Source organism: Aotus nancymaae, unplaced genomic scaffold (genome assembly GCF_030222135.1).
Source record: "Aotus nancymaae isolate 86718 unplaced genomic scaffold, 86718_ANA_hifiasm-v0.15.2.pri h1tg000083l, whole genome shotgun sequence".
Taxonomy (NCBI): Eukaryota; Metazoa; Chordata; class Mammalia; order Primates; family Aotidae; genus Aotus; species Aotus nancymaae.
Window position 1 is genome coordinate 3,758,458 of NW_026988498.1, and position 21,913 is coordinate 3,780,370.

The 21,913-nt window shown below is 42.2% G+C and overlaps 1 non-coding gene across 1 annotated transcript; it reads right to left on the reverse strand.

Annotated features, from left to right (window-relative positions):
* Positions 1-15,665: 15,665 nt before the first annotated feature.
* Positions 15,666-15,772, reverse strand: LOC135271592 (U6 spliceosomal RNA). Its single transcript, XR_010339719.1, has one exon. It is a non-coding gene; the product is annotated as a U6 spliceosomal RNA (small nuclear RNA).
* Positions 15,773-21,913: the final 6,141 nt, after the last annotated feature.

A 21,913-nucleotide genomic window follows, 5' to 3' on the forward strand; every position in this document is an offset into this window, starting at 1 on the left:
AGCCCCTTTGCCACATAAGGTAACAGATTCACAGGTTCCAGGCCCTGATATATGGACATCTCTTGGGGGCGGTCTTTATTCTAACGCAAATGGGGAACTAATAAGCCCACACATGCATCTGCATCATATGTCTCTTAAAAAAGTAAAAGGAAAGAAAGAAGAATAAAACACAAGTTTGCAAATTCATCAAGCACTTAGAAACTAGCAGTGGTCAATATGGGGGTCACGTTGAATTGTCCACAATGTCAACTTCTGGTAGATTTATGCAAAATCAACAACCGTGGAAAGTTTCACATGAAACTCAAAATCAATAGCAGAGAGATTTGAGAAAATCACAAATATGTGGAATTAAACAATACATTCCTAATAACCAATGAATCAAAGAAAAAACCAGAAGGGAAATTTGAAGATACTTAGAGATGAATGAAAATGAAAATACGACATACATAAACGTATGGAATACCAAAAAAGCAGTTCTCTGAGGGAAACATATAGCTGTAAATGCCTACATTTATAAAGGATAAAAGTTTCAAGTCAATAAACCGATCTTCTACCTTAAAAAACTGGAAAAAGAAGAGCAAACTGAAGCCACAGCAGGCAGAAGAAAGGAAATACTAAAGATTAGAGTGGAGATAAATGAAATAAAGAATAGAAAGACAAGGGAAAGAATCAATAAAGCCCCAAGCTGTTTTTTGAGAACAAAAAAAAATAGATAAATTTCGGATAAACTGAACAAGGAAAAAGCAGAGAGAGCTCAAGTTAATAAAATCGGAAAGGAAAGTGAGACGATTACTACTGACCTTACAAAAATAAAAAGGGTTATAAGATTGTACCATGAAGAGTTGCATGCCAACAAATTACATAACTTAGATGAAATGGGCAAATTCCCGAAAACACACAAACTGTTAAAACTCGTTCAAGAAGAAGAAGAAAACCTGAATAGCCTATAACAAGTATGGAGACTGAGTTACTTAAAAAAAAAAAAAACTTTCAACAATGAATTTTATCGATTCAATGCAAGTGCATTCACAATTCTAATCTTCCTTTTTTGTAGAAATGAATAAGCCAGTCCTAAAATTTATATGGAATTATAAGGGACCATGAATAACCAGATAGTCCTGAAAGAAGAAGAACCAAGTAGGAGGACTCAGACTTCCTGACTTCAAAGTTTACTACAAAACGACAGTAACCAAAACAGCATAGTATTGGCACAAGGATAGGCATAAAGATAAATAGAATAAATTTGAGAAGCGAGAAGTAAACACATGCATCTATGGTCAATTGATTTTTGACAAGTGTACCAATGAGAAAAGAACAGTTCTTACAACAGATGGTACTGTGACAACTCGATTTCCACATCAAAAGAATGAGTTTGGATCTCTACCTTATACCATATACAAAAGTTAACTCACATTGGATCAAAGACCTAAATGCAAGACCTAAAACTTTCCAACACAGAAGGAAACATAGGTACAAATCTTCATGGCCTTAGATTGGGTAACAGTTTCAAATATGACACCAAAATTATAAGCAACATAATATAAAATTGATAAATCAAACTTCATGAAAATTGTCAAATTTTCTGCATGAAAGAACACTATCAAGATGGTGCAAAGACTATTCTCAGAATGAGAGAAAACATTTGCAAATTATGTGTTTGATGAGGGTCCTTTACCCAGAATATACTGAGAACTTTTACAACTCAATTTAAAGAAGGAAATAACCAATTTTTAATTTTTTTAATTGTGGTAAAATATAAATAACATATATATAATTAAGCATCCTAACCATTTTAAAGGGTGTAGTTCAGTGGCATTAAGTACATTTACATTGAAAAAACAACCTGATTTTTCAAATAAGCAAAGGACATCATAGACATTTCTCCAAAAATGGTTTATAAATGGCCAATAGGCAGATAAAAAGATGCTCAGCATCATTAGCATTAGGGAAATGCAAATTGAAACCTCCATGAAATATAATTCACATTCATAGGAGCAGAAAATAACAAATGTTGGTGAGCTTGTAGAGAAATTGGACCTCATACATTGCTGGTGGGAGCAATGATACGGCCCCAAATCATACAGGTAAAATGCAAATGATACAGCCACTGTTGAAAAGAGTTAAACATAGCGTTATCATATGACCCAACAATTTCACTCCTAAGTGTATCTCAAGAGAGCTGAAAATGTATGTTCATGCAACAACTTGCCCATGAATGCTCATAGCAGCATTTTTCATAATAGACAAAAAAATGGAAATAATTCAAAGACCATTAAATGATGAATGGATAAACAAAATGTGGTATATTCAAACAATGGAATATTATCCAGCCATCGAAAGGAATGAATTAAGACATGGTATGACATGAATGAACCTTGGAAACACCATGCTCAGGGAAAAAAGTCAGGCACTGAAAGCCACATACTATATGATTCCATTTATATGCAATGTCCAGAATAGGCAAATCCACAGAGACGGAAGGTAGATTAGCAGTTGCCAGGGGCTGCGGGGAGGGAGGAATGGGGAGGACCTTGGTGCCCCAGCAGAGCACACACCAGCTAACCTGTGATGGCCATGTGGCATGAATGAGAAACGGATATTTGCTGTTTTATTTTATTTTTTAATTTTTTATGTTTTTTTGAGATGGAGTTTCACTCTTGTCACCCAGGGTGGAGTGCAATGGCACGATCCTGGCTCACTGCAACCTCCATCTCCCTGGTTCAAGTAATTCTCCTGCCTCAGCCTCCAGAATAGCTGGGAGTAGTGTTGCCACCACACCCAGCTAATTTATTTATTTGTTTGTTTGTTTTTATTTTTAGTAGAGATGGGGTTTTGCCATGTTGGCCAGGATGGTCTCAAACTTCTGACCTCAGGTGATCTGCCCACCTTGGCCTCCCAAAGTGCTGGGATTACAGACATGAGCCACTATGCCCAGCCCATTTGCTGTTTTAAACCAATGAGATCTGGGGCCTTGTTTATTGTCATGGAATAATCTAGTATGTCTTGATTAACAGAGGGTAATGGCTAACCCGAGGGCATTTTTCCAATATCCCAAAGGGATGGATAATTAATTGCAGACCCCCTTCTTCTTCTATTTGGAAATTTCGCTGAAAGTTCTAAATACTCTTAGAACAGGCAACACCTGAGTGGTCCCGATGAGTCCAGGACATCTCTAATTATTTGAATGGATTTCTCTTTCCCCTCCACGTGCAGATGGCTGTAGCAGAATGTGATATGAGAGTCCCAGCAGTGTGCTGATTTTCGTATTTTTTCTTTCTTTTTTTCTGAGACAGAGTCTCACTCCGTCACCAGACGCCAGGCTGGAGTGCAGTGGTGCGACCTCGGCTCACTGCAACCTCTGCCTCCAGGTTCAAGTGATTCTCCTGCCTCAGCTTCCCAAGTAGCTGGGACTACAGGCACCCACCACCAAGCCCAGCTATTTTTTGTATTTTTAGTAGAGACAGAGTTTCATCATGTTAGCCAGGCTGGTCTTGAACTCCTGACCTCAGGCAGTCACCTCCTTTAGATGATGGCCTTTTTTCTGTGGTTTCTCTGTTTTCCTCATCTCTGCCACTGTCCCTGTATTCTATTCTGCCTCCCTAATCTACCCTCCCTGGACTTGCCTGAAAGACCTGGACCTGGATTGAACATGAAACCTTTCTTACTGGACTTGGTTGTAGGAATATTACCAAGCATTCATTGCAGATGTGAGTTAAAGAAGAACAATATTTTAAATATTATTGGCTTAAACTAGGCAGCAAAATATTCAAACACAAAATCTCAGATGTAGCAAATCAGAACAGTATGTTCTGGTGACGCGTTGGGGCAAATGCAATCATTCACAGGCTCCTCGGAGCCTAATTAACCAGGATCCCAGCTGGGGACTACAGGAAGAATAACTGGATTCTACCTTCACTGCAACAGGTTACAACTGCTGATTTATGACTCTTGGCAGGAACAACTGGCCCTGGGCCAGGGAGATCGCACAGGCAGCCAAGGAGCCCAAGGGTTGCCCCCCATCCTGGTCCACCCTAGGGTGAGGATAGTGCTCTTGGTCACCAACTGCTCAGGATTTACCTGAAGTGTGGTAGTCAGAAACTGCAGACAGTCAATGGAAAGATAGGGGCCACCTCTTGGGAACAGCCAGGACCAGCCCTGCACTGAATCAACACTTCCGCTATTCTGCCCTGAGCCTTTGCTCCTGGGTCTCTCACCAGAGCAGAGCCATTTCCTACCAAGAGTCTGGTGCCTTCCCAGCTGTTTCTTCCCAGGGGCGGCCTAGCAACCATTCAGCCCTTGCATTCTTCTCTTTTAAAGGCCACCTGTCTCCCTCCTTCCCCCGATCCAGGGGACTGCAGAGCTAACCCTGACCAAAGCATTCACGCTCAAGTGTTTATGGTTGCATGTATTCTTGTACAGGGATGTTTGCATTTTAAATACTGGCTTCTAGACATGACTGTCACTCCGAGAAGTAAATCTGTAAGGGCTATTTCTTTTCTAGAACGGATGGAGTGGAGGTGGGAGCTTTCAGCATCTTTTGAAATTTCGTTTTGAGATAAAATGATGAGAATTTCATTTCTCCTCATGCAAGGCCACTCTCATTCTCGCTGGCCAACTGAAATGTGTGTTGGAAGAATGCAACAGGCTCTTAGGAAGCAGATGTTCAGGGCAGCGCAGACACTCATTGGCTCAAGAGCAAACACACAGGGAAGGAGCTGAAAGGAGCTTTTTTCAGAGAGCACAGCTAGTTCCTGAGACTAAGGGTCATGTCCCAACTGCTGCCGCATTTTTCCAAGTTCTCCATTTCTTCCAAAATCATACATTTTCTCAGTATTTTTTTGGTGTACTACCTTTAATAGGCATATAAACATTTTAAAAACTCATATCAGTATTGATAGCTTTCCTATAGATTAAATGTATTCTTAAACTCTCACTGCCCACATCCACCAAATAGAAACACAATTAATTTTTTTTTTTTTTTTTTTTTTTTTTTTTGAGAAGGAGTCTTGCTCTGTCACCAGGCTGGAGTGCAGTTGCAGGATCTTGGCTCACTGCAACCTCCACCTCCAGAGTTCAAGCGATTCTCCTGCCTCAGCCTCCTGAGTAGCCGGGACTACAGACGCATGCCACCACGCCCAGCTAATTTTTGTATTTTTAGTAGAGATGGGGTTTCACCATGTTGGCCAAGATAGTCTCCATCTCTTCACCTCGTGATCCACTCGCCTTGGCCTCCCATAGTGCTGCATGCCACCACGCCCAGCTAATTTTTGTATTTTTAGTAGAGATGGGGTTTCACCATGTTGGCCAAGATAGTCTCCATCTCTTCACCTCGTGATCCACCCGCCTTGGCCTCCCATAGTGCTGGGATTACAGGCATGTGCCACTGCGCCTGACCAACACAATGAATTTTAAGGCGAAGGGGCTCCTTGCCTTAAGGTACCCCCAATATTACCCATGTGATATTGTTGTCTGCCCTGCTATAAATCGTGTCCCATTATTATGAATAATTATCTTTCAATAAGGGTTAATCTAGAATTCTATGCTCTTTTTTTTTTTAATTTAAAATGAGTGGTGGTTCACATCTGTAATCCTAGCGCTTTGAGAGACTGAGGCCAGGAATTCCAGACCAGCCTGTATCTACAAAATAATAATAAAATTTAAATATAAAAAACAAAATTGAAAAATATGTGTGCCCTTACTGTATTTGTTTTCTCTTTATGAAAATGTACATTTTTCCTTATGACTTAAACACCATGCTAGTTTATTACAGAAAATTTAGAAAACAGAAATTATAAATAAGAAAAATCTTTTTGGCTGGGCACGGTAGCTCACATTCACTATCCTAGCACTTTAAGAGGCTGAGGCAGGCAGATCATCTGAGGACAGGAGTTTAAGACCAGCCTGGCCAACATGGCAAAACCCTATCTCTACTAAAAATGCAATAAATTAGCCGGACGTGGTGGCATACACCTGTAATCTCAGCTACTTTGGAGGTTGAGGCAGGAGAATTTCCTAAACTTGGGAGGCAGAGTTTACAGTGAGCTGAGATCGAGCCACTCCAGCCTGGGCAACAGAGTGAGAGTCTCTCAAAAAAGAAAAGAAAAATATTTCATAAGTGCATGACAAGGAACTCCCTCAGTAACTTATTCTCTGCATATATATGTGTATATATACATATTTTTTTAAAAAAATTAGAATCACACTATGGTGCAAACTTTTTTTTGTCATTTAGTAGAGTGTATTTTTTCTAATGTTCAATATTCTTCTGTGTGATAGACATGCCAAATCCATCTCTAGACTCTATCCTTTTCCCTGAATCTAACTGGAAGAGTTGACCCTATGTGTCATGTGATCCCAACTAGGGACATCTCTTAACTTACTCCCCCCACATACCCTCCCCACGCCCCTGATTGGACCAGGTCAGACTCAAATTGGGCCAATCAGATTCTCTCTCCCAGTAATTTGGAATAGGGCTGTTGCTAGGGCCTGAGTGTTTGTGTTTCCTTAAATTCGTAAGTTGAAACCTCTTTCCTCAGTGGGATAGTATTAGGAGGTGAGGCTTTTGGGAGGTGATTAGTCATGAGGATGAAGCTCCCAGGACTGGGATTGGGGTCCTTATAAGAGAGGCCCCAGGGAAATTCCTCACCCCTTTCACCATGTGGGGAAACAGAGAGATGGCTGCCTGTTAACCAGGAGGTGAGCCCTCACTAGACGCTGAGTTTGCTGACACCTTGATCTTGGACTTCCCAGCCTCCAGAACTGCGAGGGATAAAATTCTGCTGTTTATAAGCTTTCAGTTTATGGTATTTTGTTACAGCAGCCAGAACTGACTGAGACAGACATGCAAGGCTGAGTCCCTTAGACCATGATGAAGGCCCACATGCTGCACAGTTGAGCAGCGTCTTGGCAGGCACTGCTAAAATCTAAAGGATGTGCTCCATGCAAAGGGAATTTATGAGCGAGTAGAGACAGCATGAGTAGGCCAAGTGAGATGATCTAAAAAGAGAAGCAGAAAATTAGAGTAGACCTGTGGACAGAGGCAGGCACAAGATGCCAATGGCGTCCCTGGATGAGACAGTGGGCAGCCCTAACACCTGCTCCACGCCCCATGTGGACTGGCCGAACTTCTCATCTCAGGCGTTCATGAGTTTGCTTGTTTTGACTTTTCAGTAATTTGCCTTTTTACTTACCTTACTCATTCAAGTCGATTTCACCTGAAGAGCATTGACTAAGAAAATCATAGTCATTTTAATAGCTGCCTAGTTTTCTAGTGTATAAACATACCATAATCCATGTAATCAATTCCTTTTTGGTTAGATATTAAGATACTTCTATTTCTTAACTACTCTATTAATAAAGAACACTATATTAAATATCATTCCACTAAATCTTTGCAAATATTTCCTTAAGGTCAAATATGCAATCAAATAGGATTGCATCAGACGAGAAACTCTGGGTCAAAAAAATTAGCATCATTTGTGCATTTCATTCCCAGCAGTGGGATGTCTGAACATTTCTGTTTTTTGCATCCTTACCAACATTAGGTTGACTACTGAAAAAAGAAACAACTCTGCCAATTAAAGTAATTAAAAATGTTGTTTCCTCATATTCATTTAGATTTCTTTGATGCCCGGAATTGCACATACTTTCCTGTATTTAGTGCTCAGCCTGTTTTCTTCCAGTATGAAATGCTTATTCGTGTCTTTTATTCATTTTCTTCTATTTAAATGCTCATTCATATCTTTTTGATTTGTTGAGCGTGCGCTCTCTCTCTCTCTCTCTCCTCTCTCTCTCTCTTTCTCTCTCTCTTGTTTTGGTTTTGGTTTTTGGCTTTTGGCTTTTTTTAAGGCAGTGTGTCACTATGTTGTCCAGGCCAGATTCAAGCTCCTGGGCTCAAGCGAGCCTTCCATCTCAGCCTCCTGAGTAACTGGGACTGCAGGTGCTGCCCCTACCGCCTGGCAGGATATTAAACTTGATTCTCACACACTTGAAAGTTACCTTCTCCTACCTAGTTGTGTGCCTCTGAATTTTATATATGAAATATTATTTATTGATAGACATTTAAAATGTATTTGTTTAGTCATGTGTTGAGATATTTTCTGTTGTAGGTTAGTCCTTTGATGTAGCTAGAAAGTAGTTCATCTGCCTAAGATTATATAATCACATACTTTCATTTTTAAGAAGACACATTAGGCCGGGCGCGGTGGCTCAAGCCTGTAATCCCAGCACTTTGGGAGGCCGAGGCGGGTGGATCACGAGGTCAAGAGATCGAGACCATCCTGGTCAACATGGTGAAACCCCGTCTCTACTAATACAAAAAATTAGCTGGGCACGGTGGCGCGTGCCTGTAAGCCTAGCTACTCAGGAGGCTGAGGCAGGAGAATTGCCTGAACCCAGGAGGCGGAGATTGCGGTGAGCCGAGATCGCGCCATTGCGCTCCAGCCTGGGTATCAAGAGCGAAACTCCGTCTCAAAAAAAAAAAAAAAAAAAAAAAAAGGAAATGAAATACCATAGCACTTAGAAATCAAATACTTAAAAGACATGGAGACCTAAAGCAACATACACTAAAACAAAGACAAATCCATCGCCAAACCACCTTTAAATTTCAGTTATACTGAAAGTTATCAATTATGAAACCATTCTCCTTGTAGAAAAATAAAGCAGACATTTTATCTCAGAATAAAATTTGTTTTAAAGCTATTTCCATCTTGCCTTAGACTTGCCTGTATTATTTAAGTTATTTAAAAGTACCAAGAGCCAGGTGCAGTGGTTCATGCCTGTAATCCCAACACTTTGGGATGCCAAGGCAGGTGGATCACCTGAGGTCAGGAGTTCAAGACCAGCCTGGCCAACATGACAAAACCCCCTCTCTACTAAAAATACAAAAATTAGCCAGACATAGTGGCTCATGCCTGTAATCCCAGCTACTTAGGACACTGAGGCAGGAGAATCGCTTGAACCCGGGAGGCAAAGACTGCAGTGAGCCAAGATCATGCCACTGCACTCCAGCCTGGGTGACAGAATGAGACTCTGTCTCAAAACAACAACAACAACAAAAAAGTACCAGGGGAAAAAAATAAGACAAGAGGTATTAATTAATTCATGTAGCCAAGAGTCACTGTTTCTCTTTTTCCTGTGGATAAAACTGCAGAGAGGCAGTGACAGGAGGAGAAAGTCGACTCTAGCTCTCCAAATTCATACGACCCCGTTCCTTGGTGTGGTGAAGCAAGAAGTGGGGGCGTTTGGATGTGATGTGCTGTAATTTGGTGAATCGTGGAGTTCCTCATTGATGTGGTTCCTATTCAGAAACATCCCTGGAGAGTCTTAACTGTGGGCTCTGGAATACTGCATCAGCCTCTGATTCACATCATCAGTCTTATTATCATTTTTTTTGTCTTGTGGCTCGAGAGAGGAGAAAAGTGATGCACTGTTCAGTCATGAGATATAGAAGGGACCCAAGATGGGAAAGGGTGGTGAGGGGAGTAAAAAGTGAGAGAGAAAAACCAAGAGAAATCAAGGGCATGTTGTCAACCAGCTGATGTGGGGTGTTCTGTAGCTGAAGGAGGTACTGTTACCCCTTCTACAGACAAGGAAACAGAAGCTCAGAGAAGTGTAGTAACTTCTTGTGGTCACACAGCCAGTGAAGGAAGAAGCTGGGATTCGGAAAACATGATGTTGGAAATTGCAAGAATGAGTAAAGAGAAGGGTCAAAATCCAACATGAACCAGGTGGGGAGGACCAGCTTTGTAATTGAGGGGGTCTTGTGACTGTCACTCTGATCCTGATAGGCAGTGTTCAGATGGGCAAGGTTGAGAATGTAGCTCTGAATTCTATCTCTTCAAGCATACAGAGCATGTCTTAGTAAGAATGCCTTCAATGGGTATTGTAACTAGGTCATCTCATTTTATTCTGACAACAATCCTTGTGGGTAACCCAGGACCTATTTTAACCCTTTGCTTCAGAGTTAGAAGTTTTAATGAATTGATTTTAAGGATTTTTTTTTTTTTTGAGATGGAGTTTTGGTCTCGTCGTCCAGGCTGGAGTGCAGTGGCACGATCTTGTCTCACTGCAACCTCCGCTTCCCAGGTTCAAGCAATTCTCCTGCCTCAACCTCCCAAGTAGCTGGGATTACAAGCACCCGTCACCACGCCTGGCTAGTTTTTGTATTTTTAGTAGAGAAACGGTTTCACCATGTTGGACAGGCTGGTCTCAAACTCCTGATCCACCCATCTCAGCCTCCCAGAGTGCTGGGATTATAGGTATGAGCCACCATGTCCAGTCAAGAATGTTTTTAAGTATGTTTAAACGTTATGACCCAGTTATCAAACAAGACCCAAGCCTAGTCAGGGTCTTCCCCTATGGAGCATGGAGAGGGATGAGGCTTCACAGGGATCTGTACCTTTAAGGAGGCCTCTGCTCTCCTGCCTGCTTCGCGCTGCTGCATATAAATGCCCTCTGTGGCTTCAGCCTGCTTATTTCCATTCAAAGTGTACACTGCTTTTTCCCCAAAGTAAAAGCATTTCCAGGAGTGCCAAGCACATTTCTTTTTTGTAGACTTCCTCTTGGCGCAGTGAATACTGCTGATTTATAAATTACATGGAGGTGTGCAAAGGAGATCAAGGTTCAGTGGCTGTGAGCCCATGTACTGCACCTCCTACAGGCCCAGACGCTGCCCTTAATTCTCAGCTCATCACTTCTGCCAAGCTTGTCAGTTCTGGCCACTCAGGTGGCACTCTGATCAAAGCAAAAGGAGTTGTCTTCTTCTTAGAAAAGAGGAAACAGGGTTCTTCCTTTTGCAAGTTAATATACTTAAAGCATCGCTTCTCTTGTCGAATTTTTCCTAATCCTTATTTGAAATAGGCCCCTTTGCCTTCATAGGGGGGCATTTTCATTGGCAAAGAAACTGTCTTTTTTTTTTTTTTTTTTTTTTTTTTTTTTTGCTATCAGATGCAGAACTCTTTCTATTTGAATGAAATCTTTATAGGAAGAGGACATGCCTTTGGTGATGACATTCCCCTCCCATAATCTGATGCGAAAATGCAGTGGAATGTGCATTGCTTCCCATCACAAACAGCTACTGAAAAGAAGAAATTCTTTAGCATTGTGGATTCACTACTTCGTGTAGATAAGTACTGGAAACTTACGCGTGTGCATGCATGTAGGTATGTGTGTGTGTGCATGTCCAACATGCTGGGTGAAATCTTTGGATCTTTGAATCATACTGACTGCCTGGAATGTCAACATGACACCGCGCTCTGTGGATCGTCACCGTCTCTCTGTTTCCTCCAGCAGTGCTCTCTGGTTGTCTCACCACTTAATGAATGAAAGAAGAGGGAAAGGGAAGGAAAGGGGATGAAGAGGAAGAAGAGAAGGAGAGAGGGCAGGAAGCACTGACATTCAGAGCCCCGCTCACTGGCTCACTTTCCAGCATCTGCTGTTATTCCTTCCTTCTGGGCTCATACTCTGGGTCTCCAGCCAGCTGGTGATGACAGTCCCAGGGACTTGACTGCCTTTTCTCCTGTCTGGTGCCTTCAGACAGAGAACTGCAGGACAAGGCCATCTTACCTTCACAGTAGGATGTGAGAATTAACACTGATCTCAATTCAGGCAGGCTCTGTGGCTCACACCTGTAATCCCAGCACTTTAGGAGGCTGAGGAGGAGGATCACTTGAGGCTAGAAGTTTGAGACCAGCCTAGGTAACAGAGCAAGACCCCATCTCTACAAACAATCAATAAAATAAAGGTGATCTCCATCCAATAGACACGAGGAACGCCATGGTGAGACGGATTCAGTGATTTTTTTCCCATGGCCATCAGGACCAGGACAAAAAGTCTGTTCTTTGGACTTCAGTCCTGTGTGACACCAGACTCAAGCTTCTTTTTCACACCAGCCTTAGGTCAGCCTGGCCTCAGCAGCTTCATCCTGGCCTTGGGGACACCTGTCACACAGAGTGGGGACCAACACCACCACGTTTACAGACACACCACAGCAGTGGTTTCTAACCAGGGGCGATTTTGCCTCCCTGGGAGATGGCAGGCAATGTCTGGAGATAATTTGGGCTTTCACAGCTTGGGGGAAGGGGGGTGGCACTGGCATCTAGTAGGCAGCGACAAAGCTGCTGTTTCTGTGCACTCAAGAAACCACTTTCTGTCTCAGGCCTCAGATTCCACTGAAAGGTATCTTGGCCCCCGGGGTAGTCAGGGTTGCAGAGACTTGAAGCCGGTCCAGTGCAGCCCACAGAAAATGCTTTGGAAATGTCTGACCACCGTAGGCAGGCTTGGCCCAGGCTAAAGCTTCCGGCACATGGCAGTCATTGGCTTTCACTCCACCCGGTCAGGGCCCAGCCCCCGTGAACAAGGACATTCTGGCCGGGCTTCATCAGCCCCTTACCCACTCACTGCTCAACTCCCCTCTGGACGGGCAGGGTGCAGTCCCAGCACTCCCCTGCGTACCGCCTGCTCCATTCCCATGTCGTTCTCGACTTGCAGCCATTTATTATACCTCCATGCTCTTTCCTCAACCTCCAATCTCTGTCTTCATAACCATCGTGAACAATATCTACGGTTAGTCCACATCCCAGACCAGACACTCCATGACGGCAGAGCCAGGGCCCATCTAGTCCCCTCCCAGCATGGCCGTCAATCCTCAAAACCATTATGGAAACGTTTCTAGTGACTGGTCTGAAAAGGTTGGCTCTCCTGCCCTGTGTCACCTCCAGGCCCTGGCCTGACCACTCAGGACACCTGAGCCACTCCCCACGCATCTCATTCACTCCCTGTTCGTTCCCTAGGAGCCTCTGACTCAAATAGCTCTCCTTGGAGGATCCTCAAAGTTTTTTGAGAATTGCCGTTCAAAATACATTTTCTCTACTAGCAATGTCTTGAGGTCCACGAATGGGTGTCTAGGATGCCTTACACACAGGAGATGCTCGACAAATATTTTCCACCTCGATTTGGCAATCAACAGGCTCGACAAATGTCATGGCATCGTATTTCTCTGTGTTATAATTGGCACGTCTCAGCTGTGCAGTGATTTTTTAGCTTCCATCATTACTGCTACACGGAGCTGTTTCTTACTTTTTCTTATCACTGTAGTTTCTTGCTGTTTCACCAGAAATTTATAGCAGAGAGGAAAAAAGAAAACAAAACTCAGAGAAAGAAGGGATGAGATGGAATCCAAGCAAAACCTCGGCGTTGCTGCTGGCCCCAAATCCGAATTAAAACAACAACAACGAAACATTTCTCTGGTCCAAAGCTTTTAGCTATTTTTTATTATCCCTCAGAAACACTAAGTAAATTAAGCAGTAAGTGATTTAGCTCTTCTTTTGTATGTTTAAAAAATATTAGACATGGATTTATTCTTTGGGAGCCTTAAGTCTTTTAACTCAAAGGAGAATTAATTTCAGTAAACTGCCGTCAATGTGACGGTTGTGAACCACAGTCTGTTTATGTGCAAAACGGCACTTTTCCATCGAGTCTATTCTTTGAACTGATAAATCTCTCCCAAGCAGAAACCACCACCACAAATGTCGCAAGCAGAGAGCGCAATGCTGCAAGCACTTAGTAGCTCAAAGTTTTTACACCGCGGCTCTACAGTGGCAGCTGCATTTGCCAGCGCTGTGTAGCAGCAAGATTTTCACTGACTGCGTGGGGCCCCAGGATGTGTTTTGGTTTTGCAAGCTCTTTTGCAGACTCTGCCTTCCTGTTCCTCTGTCCGGGTGTGCTCTCTCTCACACACACAATGCAGAGGACAAGTGTGTGTCTTTTATAATTCAAAACCAGAAAAGACCAGAACATTTTTAAGTAGTCTGAAAATTTAAACAAACAAACAAACAAAAAAACAGCAGCTCTGAAAGATGTGTTCCTCTATCTCTTTCCTCTGGAAGGCTGCAATTGAATACGTTTATGGGGAGAAGTGAGCCTTACAATCCCAAGAAAAGTAGAGGGTAGTCAGGAGAGTCTCAACCCAATTATTTGGCAGTCAACTTTGCCCCTCCAATAAGTGAAACAGCAAAGCTGTCTTTAACCAGCTACCCAGGCACTGACAGCGAACTGCAGGACCACGGCTTCACACCCATTCCCTGGGGGCATGATTTAAACCAAGAAATCTGTCATCAGGAAGGAAGTGGGGAACCGCTCCAGGAATAGCTGAGAAGTGATGGTGAAGGGTTTTTGTCTCCCTTTCAACCCTGTAAACCTAAGTGAGCCCGATCTCTGATTATTAAACACTTTGCGTTCCATGGCTGAAGGATAGTCTACTTATTAAATCTGTGATTCTTAGCAGAGCTATTTCTGCTAGTTGATATTGTTGGGTGCTGGGAGGGAGGTGCTGATAACGAGAAGGAAGCGGCCGTCGCAAGTTGGCAAAACTCCCAAGGAAGTTAAAAAAACAAAACAAAAAAAAAACTTTTGTCAGCAACATTGCCTGCAAAATGGATGCCATTCTTTTTGAGATTAAGGAATCCAGCGAACGAACATCAGTCAATCACATTTACTCTGGAAAACAGTTACTCAATTTGGCGAAAGGAAGAACATCTCCTGGAGTTCTTGTCTTCTGTTCTGAGGGGCATGGAGAGGGGCCGAGGTTTCTTCCTCATCTTAGATGGATCCTTTGCAGAATTCATGCCAATAAAGGTTAACCTGTTTCTCTTTATTTCAGTCATGAGTTATTAATGTCTGGTACCAGTTATTTGCAAATTTTAAAATATTTTGCACAGCAGCGCCTAACACCATGGTATTTTGTCTAACTGGGGATTTTGGGGTCTTCATAGCACACTTGGTGTGATTATGGAAGGTATCATCGTGTCTATTTACAAGATGTGTTTTCTTACCATTTTTATGGCTTTTATGTTTCCCCCACTTCACTTAGAATAACATCATCTCCTGTCTATCTGGGGATAAAAGATGATTACCTTTTTGTTCAGAATCCACTAAACTAATACAGTTCTGTTTGTTGCTAAGCAACCAAGCTGGGTTACCAGGCAGAAGCGGACTCCACTGACAAGTTACCTGCTCCCTTCTGATAATTGACCATGGACAGAGTTTGCCTGGTAGGGGGAAGAGCTCTTAAAGACTTAAGGAATTAAAAAAAAAAAAAAAAGCTATCCAAAGGTTTGCCAAAGCATTCTATCCTAGATAAACAAATTACGGCAAATGCACCCAATAGGTTACGAATCGGTAATAAAAGGAACAGCACACACATGCAGGAACAGGAATGAAACTCAGATGCATTAGAGAGAATCCCGACACAAAGGAGTCCCTCCTACACATTCCAGCTCATGTCTGTGAAACTCCAGAAAACGCAAATCGAATCTAAAGGAACAGCAAGTGAGCAAGGGCTGTCCGGGACTGGGGACGGGCACCACTGGAGACAGTGTGAAAGGAACTTGGGATGGTGGAAATGCTGGTGGTACATCCTGGATTTAGGGAATACAAATGCATTTTAGCTGCACGGATAGATTGCATAGTGGGGAAGTCTGTGCTTTTAGTGTCACCATCCCCTGAAAAGTGTACATTGCACCTGGTGGGTTAATTCTCATCCCTCACACCCATCCCATCTTCCCACCTTTTGGAGTCTCCAGCACCTATTTTTCCACACCATCTGTCCATGTGTACCTATTCTTCAATGAGAACATGCAGTATCTGACTTTCTCTTTCTGAGTTACTAAAACATGGAATGCATCACAAATTTGCAAGTCATCCTTGCACAGTCATCATGTTAATCTTCCCTGAATCTTTACAATTCTAGTATATGTGGTGCTGGAGAGAACACCCCATCCTTTATGTCTTCGTTGTGGCTGAGACTGCACAGATACAAATCAAGAAGCCATTTAAATGGATTTTTTTTGTATGTAAATTAATGAAGAAATGAAAGCTATCAGTGTGTATCACAGTTTATTATTAAATCTTGACTTAGTTGCGTTATTTTTAGGGTTAGGAAGCCTTTTCCTACTGAGAGTCATTGTTTTACAGAGAAATGAAATTCATGTCACATAAGTAAAGTGCAACTTCATTTTTAAAGGAAGAATTTCATTTTTAAAAGGACATTTACTTGAGAAGTATTATAATTGATATTTCTTCCTTGGTTGCTTTTTTCCTGTCATTTTAATTTTTATTAAAATTATACAGGCAAACAATTTAGAACATCCTACTCCCTGGAAGCAACTACTTTCCATTCTTTTCACCTATTTCTTTTGGAATTAGTTTTACATTTCTAGTAAAATGTTTATACTGTTGCTTTTTTATTTTTCCGGTTTTGCTGTGTTGGTTTCTAACTTTAGAAATTTAGTATATAATATTCTCTCTCACCCTCTCTGCTTCTCTCACCGCGCACACACACACACACACACGCACACACCCTGGTTCCCTGGTTCCTTGTCTTCCCAATGTAGTTATATCATAATTTTGTTTAGATTTGGTGTTTACCTTTTGTGTCTGTGTAAATGCCATTTGTTGCTGCCGTGAGTAGTAAGCTATGATTACTTTTCCTTCCCTACACAGCTTTTTGTTTTCCCTGGAGTTAATAGGTGCTGGGTTTTGTTTTGTGCTGTTTGTTTGTTTGCTCAAAGGTCACTGCATACCTACCATCCTGGATCTTCCTCAACTATCACCCCGTCGATTTTATTCACCTCTCACGGGACTGACGCAGCTGTGTGCTGGATCACATGTCTTCCAAAAGTCCCTTTAAAGGGATAGATGACAAGTCTGCACAACTACAAACAGGGACACTAAGACCAATAAAAAGACACAGGCTAGCATGAAATAAGAGGTTTATGGTCTGATTTGCTGTTAAAGTCATGTCCTTGTTCTGCAATGGAAAAATGCCAGAGCACAGATAGCAGAGAGAGTGGACGTCAGCCACTGAACAAAAGCCGCAGCATGGAGGTTTCGTGTTGCATGAAAAGACTCTGGACTTACACCTCTCATGCCACTGGAATGTCCCCTAATATGTTTCCCAGTCTCTCCCCTCATTCCTGCACACTGTAACCAAAGGAGAAATGCGCTGCTGGTTACTGTAGACAGAGATGTTCTGAGGGGCCCTGAGGTTCTTCTATGCAAAGGCGCCCGGGTCACCTAAGATCCTGTCCTGTCAGAGCTTAGGTGACCCGGGCGCCTTTGCATAGAAGAACCTCTCTCATAAGACGGTTTATATTTATATTTATAATTGGGAGTCACCAAAAACAACTAAAGTATCTGACAACAGAGGGGCAATTTTTAAAGGTTGCTTTAAATATATATATATATTGCATTTTAGACACAATCTCTAAGCATCACAACAAACCAGCAAGGTAGATATTCACATGAATATTTTACAAAAGATAAAACTGAAGTGCAACTAGAGAATGCGACCTTCCCAAAGCCATTTAGCAATGAAAGGATTTAAGTTTAATTCCAAAGCCAATACTTGCTAGCCTGTATTATGCTGCAAGATGGGTGAGACTTCCTTTCCAGACATCCTGCCCTAGGATTATGTTTTGGTCTCTTGAGGTGAGCGACACTCAGCCGATACATTCATTTTTAGTAACCTGTGAAGCAAGAAATTGGGAACTCCTAAAGGCTACACTAGCCGGGACTCAGAACTTTAAGTAGGCAAAGGGGCAGATGCTCAGAAAACCAGTGAAGCTGAGGAGGACACCAACAGCGTTTCCAGGGCTGTGAGTTAAAAAGGCAAACAATCCAAGTCTCACGGCAGACGGCCAGCAGTCCTGTCCAGCCTCACAGCACGAGACCTTCAGAACTGCATGCCCTTGACCGATGGAAACCCTGCAAAACACGTTCTAAGTATCACTATTTTGAAACTTGAGAGGGCTGCAGAAAAATCCAGATGGCTCACGTTCAAGAGAATTTTCAAGATACCACAGAAAATATAACAAGAGCTCAAATGCAGAGATTTTTCCATTAAAAAGTACAGTGTGCAGCAACTTGTGAATCTTTTTCTAAAAAAACAAAAAACAGCTGTTGCTTTGGCTGCCATTGCCATAATCTTGTTTCCTAACTGTGGCTCAGTAGAAGAGATTAATCTTCAAAGGTGTACTTTGAAATCAATCTACCCAGGAACGAAGCCTAAAATCAGAGAAAACATGGAAGAGCTGGTAATTATACTTCACTGTTTCTGAAGCAATTAGGCTGCAGAGAGCCATGCAAGCCGTCCAAGCAACAGTGTGAGGAGAATCGTCACTTGGTAAAAGATTAAAAGAAAAACAACACACAATCAGCGATTCTTTGTAAACTTACCTATATTAGCAGTGATGAGACTGAAATTACGGTTTTACAGCTTGATCACAATTCTTAAAACAATTCACACTAAAATATAAACCCCTAAAAATGTATTAATATGCTATCCCTTCATGGGCATTTATGTTAAGGCAAAGATGGAAACTTCTTGTTGCAGAATCTCAGATAGGAGAAAGTAGAATCTGAATCCTGAGCTAGGAAGGACCTGAGAGGTCATCTGTCCAGCTTCCTCATTTTATAGACACCTTGGGCATAAGGGTATAGGTAATTAGCAGGTGTTAGAATTCAAATTTCCTGACTCCCCACTTCTGGGTTGGATCCACCTCACCAAGGCGTCTCTTTCTATGGGAGTGGAGGTTTTGCCTTGTGGCAGAAGGGCCTGTGGCATCACAGGACCAAGATAGAATAAACCCTAAAGTCACACGGGGATTTGGCGGGATGGGGTAGAGTTGGGAGGGTTTGACAACCTCAAAGGGAAACTGAACACAGAAATCTTTCTGAAGGCTTTGCTATTCCACCCAACCTTTCAGGTTAAATAGGAAAGGCCATTTTGAAGCAACACTTTGGCTTTAAGAACTTTCAACTGTGGGCATTAGAAAATTCTTCTCTATGGTCTTCGGGCTACTATACATTCTATGTGTTAGAAAACAACTCAAAATTATTAGTACATAGATCATTTGAAGAGTTAATCATTTCTGCAATTTTTACTCTCCACATTATAAGTTAAAAAAAAATACATGTCCATATTTTTTTGGTAGAGGCTCAATTTAATATATAGACCTGTTAACAAAAATGGTGAGCTAAATCTACACAGATAGCCTCATAATTGCCTGTCTTTCCCTCTTTATTTTTTCTTTTATATCTTTTGTTCTTACTTAGGTATGTACTGTTATTGCTTGTAGTAAGGAGGGCCTACCACACAACTATTTCTAAGTATTCTTGTGGGAGATTCAAAATTTTGAAAAAAATAAAGCAGTGAAAATTATTCACTCACTTGGATGTAATTTTGGGAGAGTTATAGGGAAAAGTGTCGGCAACACTATCTTGCCTGAAGCTTGAATAGTTTAAGGCAGAGAAATGTTATCATGGTAGTAATCCAAGTAAAATTAGATTTCTACTTCTCACAAGACTGGATCTCAGGGAGAGGAGAGGCTAAGAGGCCTTAGTTCATAAGCTCCACTTGGTGTACCATATGAAATAGCTTTATATACACCTTTGCTTTTGGCGAAGTTGGCGTCCCTGACCTCTGACCCAGGCATGTTCACTATGAGCCAGGCATAAGGAGACAGCAGAGAAAACAAAGACTGCTCAGGTCGGGCACGGTGGCTCATGCCTGTAATCCCAGCACTTTGGGATGCCGAGGCAGGTGGATCACTTGAGGTCAGGAGTTTGAGACCAGCCTGGCCAACATGGTGAAACCCTATCTCTACTAAAATACAAAAATTAGCTGGGTGTAGTGGCATGCACCTGTAATCTCAGCTACATGGTAGGCTGAGGCAGGAGAATAGCTTGAACCCGGGAGGCAGAGGTTGCAGTGAGCCAAAATTACAGCAGTGCACTCCAGCCTGGGCGACAGAGCGGGAGCCCGTCTCAAAAAAAAAAAAAAAAAAAAAAAGGCTCTGTTCAGCAAAATCTCAACACACATCCCAACACTTAGTCAGCCCCTTGCACCAGGAAAGAGAGGGCAGCAGGGGAAACCCCAAGGGAAATAAAGACTAACTTTGTCTATTTGCAGGTTTGTGTTGGGCTCTGGTTACTGCTGAGAGATACCAAAACCTGCACAAAAATATTAAGACCAGGTTGGAAAATTGAAATGCTTTATCAGGACCACTTCAGTTCCATTTTCCTCTGCTTCTAAGGAGGAGAAAGAATGGAGCGAGAGAAAAAGAGCAAGAAGGAGGATGCGTGAGAGTTCCTGATATCTGCCTTCGTAAGTGGCCCCAACGTGCGAAGTAAAAAGATGAATAAGACACAGCCTGTCTAGAGTAGTATTGTATCTGGTGAGCCAGATTCTCTCACAATATATCCCTGAGAACAAGGGGAGAACAAGGGACACAGAAGTGCCTTGTGTAGTGCTTAGGACACAGTGTGTGCTTCGGAGGGGTTTGTTAAATCTCCACACACATCTGAATGTCTAGGACATGCTCTGTTGAGGGCATGTGACTTTCATGGGCGGGGTGTGATGGTTAATTTCATGTGTCCACTTGACTAGGCTGTGGGGTGCCCAGATTAAGCACTGTTTCTGGGTGTGTCTGTAAGAATGTTTCCAGATGAGATTAGCCTTTGGATGAACTGAGTAAAGCAGATGGACCTCCCCAGTGTGGGTGGGCCCCATTCAATCCATGGAGGACCTGAATAGAACAAAAAGGCAGAGGAAGGAGGAATTTGCCTCCTTTTTTCTGCCTCACTGCTTGAGCTGAGACACCTCATCTCCTCTTCTCCTTACTTTAGACTGGGATTTACACCATCGGTTTCCCAGCTTCTTAGGCCTTCAGACCTGGAATGAATTACACCATGGGCTCTCTTGAGTCTCTAGGTTGTAGATGAAAAATTATGAAGTTTCTCAGCCTCCAGGATCTCATGGGCAATATTGGATATTCCTTTCAATCAATCAATCAATCTCTATCTATATATCTATCTATCTAATCTTTCTCTGTCTCTCTCTATATATCTATCTAGTCAATTAGAAAGCTGCCTCCAAAAGCCCAATCCGGCAGGAGAGGCCCCAAGCTAAAAAAAAGAAAGCTGTTTTAAGTTATTTCTCCCATGAACGGGGTGGGATTGGAAGTTAGAGGGAAAGACAAGAGGCCTAGACTCTAAAGATAGAAGGACAAGGGAGAAAAGAAAAAAATAACCTTGCAGTAGAGACTGTCATATATTACCTAATATCCATCCATTCCCCGCTTCTTAAAGACCAAACTTCTCTTTTCACCTGGACACTAAACATTACATTTCCTGGCAGCTTGGCATGGCCATGTGACTAAGCTGGGGTCCATACAATGTAAATAAAAATGCGAAGTAAGAATCTTCCAGAAAGTTTTCTTGAAAGGCACAGATTTCTTGAAAGGCAGTTATTTTGGACCTTGGGGTGGTCTTGGAAACAAAAGCCATCCATGCACTGAAAATGTCAGCGTGAAAAGATCAGAGCATGGATTTATAAGGACACCCTTGCCAGCCAGTATTACAGTTACGTGACAGAGAAGTGAACCTCTACCTTGCCTAAGCAACTGGTTGCTTTGTGGTTTTCTGTTATGGGTGACCAAATCTAATTTTAACTAACCCAAAAATCTGCTCTCTGTTGCCCTCTAACTGAATGTCAATGGCTTTACATCTGTACTTACTCATACGAAGTATGATGACAGCTTTTGTATTATGAAATGAACAAGAGCAACACTGTTTTAAACTTTCTTTGATTTAAAAAAAAAAAAATGCTCATTTCTTTTTACTCACACCCTTTGTGATTTGCCACTCAGATTTCCAAGAAAGGGAAATTAGCCAACTTGCTTTATTTTTTTTGGAGATGGAGACTTGCTCTGTTGCCCAGGCTGGAGTGCAGTGGTGCGATCTCAGCTCACTGCAACCTCTGCCTCCCAGGTTCAAGCTATTCTCCTGCCTCAGCCTCCTGAATAGCTGAGACTACAGGCACACATCTCTATGCCCGGCTAATTTTTTGTATTTT